Source organism: Takifugu flavidus, chromosome 2, assembly GCF_003711565.1.
Source record: "Takifugu flavidus isolate HTHZ2018 chromosome 2, ASM371156v2, whole genome shotgun sequence".
Classification (NCBI taxonomy): Eukaryota; Metazoa; Chordata; class Actinopteri; order Tetraodontiformes; family Tetraodontidae; genus Takifugu; species Takifugu flavidus.
In genome coordinates, this window is record NC_079521.1 from 11,747,960 (window position 1) to 11,753,134 (window position 5,175).

The 5,175-nt window shown below is 46.6% G+C and overlaps 1 long non-coding RNA gene across 1 annotated transcript; it reads right to left on the minus strand.

Moving 5' to 3' along the window:
* Window positions 1–1,875: 1,875 nt before the first annotated feature.
* On the minus strand, window positions 1,876–4,335 carry LOC130517243 (uncharacterized). Its single transcript, XR_008947661.1, has 4 exons — window positions 4,207–4,335; window positions 3,922–4,072; window positions 3,613–3,826; window positions 1,876–2,426 (listed from the first exon to the last, which is right to left on the minus strand). It is a non-coding gene; the product is annotated as an uncharacterized LOC130517243 (long non-coding RNA).
* Between the last annotated feature and the right edge of the window lie 840 nt (window positions 4,336–5,175).

Here is a 5,175-nt window from a genome sequence, read left to right on the forward strand (position 1 = left end):
CTGTCACTCCTGAGGGGGCGTGCGATCTTATCGACAGGCCTCTTGTTTAGGCTACGTATGTGGAAGGCGTGCTTGTTTACATCAGCACCCACACAGAGATGGAAAACGCTGACAATTAACCGAACATGTTCCATCTTCATTACTTACTGTACCCCTGGTCCAGGTGATCATTCAGATACGAGGAAAGAGAAGCGTATTTATAGAGTGCTTCATGCTCGTGCACAGACTGTGTGTTTTTTCTGTCTTCATGAAAGTTAGCACTGCACCAAACTGGCCGGTCTATTGTGCCAGAAGAATATAATGAGTTGGGCAGAAGCCACGGTTCATCCATCTGCTGCTCTGTCTCTTCCTGAAGCCACTGGGGACTCTGGTCCTCCAGTGTCCTGCTGAACCGCCAACCTGCCTAACAAGGACTTTTACGGCGCTTCGCTCTCGTCCTCTAATGCGCTGCCTCCTTTCGAATACCTCAGCTGAAATACAGCGACCGCTGGCGTGCATTCTGTCCTTAGTGAACACAAGTTGCGGTTGCACAATCTCTTATTGAGGGGAGGACGCACCAGTAGACATTTTCTGACTCATTTCAACAACAGCTGGTGATTCCTTTTAATTTCAGTGCATCTTCATTAGAGTTGAGCTCATTAGAGCTGGAGCTGTGTGTGGTCCAGCATCGATGTGGAACTATTTAGACACCATATTAAAGGAGCATTAATGGTGACATCTGAAGGAGCAGCTTATTTGTCTTTCATGGTGCCATGGGAACCCCCCCAACCCCTCCAAAGGGAATCAAGGTGGATATGATGGACGGGTGATTTTCTGACTCATAACCCATAACGTCGAATAAAAAAGGTCATTTATGTGTAAAGGCTCAAGTGAGTTTTATGTGAAATGGCTGAGAGTTTTTACCGACACCATTGATTTGATTCATGGGTCATTGGAAGAGAGCACAAAAAATCAAGCTGTATATCCTGCCAGAGGAGACCCACTCAAACGCACCAGGGTGGCCTCTGAGGAGCTGCTGCGGTCCTGATTGCACATCCTAAAGTTCCCCTGTTATCCTGGAAGAAATATCCTGGAAGCTATTTGATGTTATTGCTGTATTCCAGCTAAAAACCTGCTTATGTAATTTCTTTTGATGCAATGAAAAGTCCAAGTTTCTGAAGGCTGAATCATTACTCTGAATAATTCACCGCAGTTCATCTGCTTCACGCGGAGCTTCACGCAGACTTTATTCAGCCTTCCAGAGTTTCCTCCCGGGGTGCAGATTCCAGCAGACTACATTTAATCACATGGTCTTACTCTGCAGTTTGGCCTTTTATGAGCAACTTTTCCGACTGCCACTCGTAAGCAAACAACTTATTTACATGGATCAGATTGATTGTTGCACAAACTCTATACTCTTCTGGGCCTGGCCTTTTGGGACACATGTAACTCATGTCATCCTACTGTGTCATAACACCGCATTCTGAACTTTGACCTGTTAGTGGGGCGTTGGGGGTAAAATAGCAGCAGAAGCGTGCTATTTACTGGAAGATCCAACCCAGCAGGTTCAGAATGAAACCATGCGTATGATTTGGGGTCAGTTCCACCTCTGAACGCTCCCGGAATCTGTAATCGTGTCCTTGAAGATTCCACTCTTTTAATTTCTTTGATTTTCAACTTCTGTGCCTCTGCAATACAATTATTCCATGATATTGATTTTGCCCTTGCTGCTGTGCTCGTTTTCAAGACTATTTTTATGCAATCGTCTGAGGGATCAGCGCCTGAACAAGCGAAATGTTCTGCCGGCCACTGGGGCAAAACTTTACAATCCATTATGTCTGGCCGTGGCTAAAGGCTTTCACTGGGTCATTGTCTCTTACATTTTCATGCCAAATGTATTTTCTCAAGGTCCTTCAAAACTTTATTGAGTCTGGGCAAGAAAGTAAAAATGGCAAATAAAATAGACCTTTACAGTCTGTTACACTGCATCGGTTTTGGTGAGATCAGGGAGGATTTTGTGGAAAGATGCAACAGCTACAACTGTCATCATTCCTCGTGTTGGTCCCCGACCAGCTCTTCCACTACAGACCTCAGGACTCCCCCTGGTGCTGAGGTGGAGGCTCAAAGAGGAGGGTGAATGTGCGTGATGGAGGGAAGGCGGCTCTCACATCAGGCTGATGTCACATTATGGGTCAGGCTTGATTTCCAGTGAGTCTGGACTCGTGATAAAACAAGATTATTACAGTAAAAGATTTTACAAATACATCGGGGAGTGATTGGGATTCCAGGGAGAAATGATGCATGAGCCCTCTGGTGTAAAATAACAGGCTGCTCGTGTCCTAATTAGAGTTTCGGAGTCATGCAGATTGCTTGAATCAATCGGACCAGATTGAATGAGCCATAGTTACTGATGGCTGTGTATCCCAGCGCCAGGCCCGAAGCAGGACCTGCAGAAAAAACATAACTCAGTAATCTGCACAATCCAATTAAAGCTCAGAGGAGGGATGTGTGCAATGCAAATTACTGTTGCAAAGCACAAAATGTGCATTTGGTAGACGCACTGTGATCAGCAGCAATATGGACGGTCTAGACACACATCTGATAGATTATTCTGGTATTTATCATCATTTTGAAGCATACCACATAATGCAGAAGCTACAGAAAAATTACTTTTGTTCCTTTTCCAAATAAGCTTGGCTTTTCCAGTCTTATTTAAGCTGCCCAAAGCTTTTCTTTAGGGCACAAAGGAAGCCCATCATGGAGCTAAAACAGGTATAAGTAGAGTTCGCCTTCACAGGTCTGTATCCTTGAGCAACAGTTGAACAAATGGAATCACTTTGAAAACCCCTCCAAAAAGATAAAGAGTCTGAAGAAGACCAAAAGGTGAAAAATGATCGTGATCACGGTAAAGTGAGACAAATGGACACATCTACAACCTGTGTGAGGGCACTCTGAGATGTCCCAACCTGTTCTTATATCGTCCTTATTTTGTTCATTATAGGGAGAAAGAAGAACAGAACATTTCTCTCCAAGGTCAGGGGTGCTTTAGGCAGAAAACCAACTGGACAGGCTGGGTTCCAACCCCTCCATCATTCATTTGCTGATCTGAATGGGCTGTGAATACCTCTGTGGACACACCAGACCCTTGTGCAATAAAAAACAACATCAATATCTGAAGAGCTCAGGTTGAGGAAGAGCTATAACCTATTATATACAGCTTGTTATTATTTTAATGTTCAATTTACTGTATTTCAGAATTTCAGTACTGTGCTGCTGTAGGGCTCAATATTTAGATAAGTGATGCAACAGATGTTTGAGCTGATGGCCCCTCTTCAAGAGAGGCTGGGGGTGGTGGGGGGCCCCAACAGGGGGTCCTTTTCTTAGTATAGAATCATAAAATTGGATTGAATTCTCTGCAGATTGACTGCGGATAATCTCTCATGCACGATATAAAAGATGATAATTAGTGATAATTCATGTACAATTTACTCACAAGAGCTACGAATAGATTCGTGAATGATGATTAAGTGTGTGTTCTTGTTTGTGTGTGTGTGTGGGGGGGGGGGCGGGGTGGAGGGGGATCAGCGCCATTTGAGCGTGTGCAGATCGGGCTGAAGGGGAGTGCTGACTTACTTTTTGGACAACACGGCGATGAAGGGCACCGTGTCAGACTGCAGCACAGTGCGCAGTGACGGCCTGCATCCACTGGGGGAGGACCGAGCACCGCATGTGCGCGCTGCGGTGCACGATCGACTTTCTCACCGAGACTCTCCATCGTCGCACACACGCGCGCACGCACACACACACACAAACACCCAGTGGGAAGGGTACCGGAGTATAGGTAGGGCTACAGCGGGAGACAGACAGATGTGAGATGCTTGGACTCAGCCATGGAGCCATTTCCCTTCGCCCATATGAAGATAAAGTTTTCCCCACCCTCACCTCTTTCCGCCGTGGACGTGCGCGGCTGTCGGTGATGCCGGCGCGCTGCTGGCACACCTGCTACGCTTCTCCCTTTTTGTCTTCACTGATTATTGGTGCCACTCCATCAGGAGCGATGCAGCACAATAGGGGGCTCAAGTGGCAACAGATCCTGTTGAATTGAGACAAAAGACGTCGAGACGCAGCCACAAAAAAGTGTCCTCCTCGGAGTGCGTCAGAGCACCGATGTCAGTGGATGATATGGTCGCTGGCCGGATTCGACGGGCGATTTGGAATATTGCTCACCGAAATCAAGAGAGGATTTAGGCAAAAACGAAGAACTGCATCTCTCACGTAGCCTCTCTCCTCCTCTTCCTCCACCTCCTCAACCAAGAGATGTGTTTGGAGGGGTGCTGAGGCGATCTGGATTAGCCCCTCTTCACATGTAAGTGAATGTCAGAATAAATAGAGGCTGTTTTCAGTGGGAGAAAATCGTGCGTAATGTCTGTTCCTAACATCAATTCCAAACATACATCTCCAAAAGCCTGTTGTATCTCCATGTTTACTCAATAACAGTGAGGACAATAACAGTAGTCAAGTTCAACTGCAATTATATTGCAAAACATACGCAGTGTTGTGGATTACAAAGTAGAATGGTCAGATATGATTGAAACATATTTATATTCTTGGGGATTTCTTGTTATTTTTGTTTTTCTCTTGCAGCACCAGAGAGCATCAGAGGAACGAAATCATTCAGGGGCATCACAACATAACCACTACTGAGCCAGTTATTTCACGTCATCGCATAAAATGGCAACCAGCCGTGAGCGAGGATCAAAAGACGCATGTGGCCGCAACAAGCACTTCTTGAGAATATAACCACCTGATGGGCGCCGGAGGAACCGGGGAGAAACCGTCGTGGAGTCGGTGATTTGCAACGCTGAACAATTAAAGGGCGCCACAAGTTTGACACGGAGCCTCCTTAACAGGCTGTTCCAGGGGCCTCGTCATGTTTCTGTTATGGTAATGATGTCATACCACACCGAAGGCCCGTGCCTGAACGTGAGGTCGGGCGGATCGATATATATGATGTAAGCAGCCACCTGGACTATACTGGAGAGATGGACCCAATTAAGGTGCGTTTGTGACTGTGAAATTCTCATCTCCACTGGTCGAACCGGCTGGTGCGTCAATTTCTCCCTGCGCGCAGCAACTTTTGTCCTCGGGCCTGCGTCCACGCCGCCCAGAGGCGGTTGCCGGGGAACCGAACCGGCT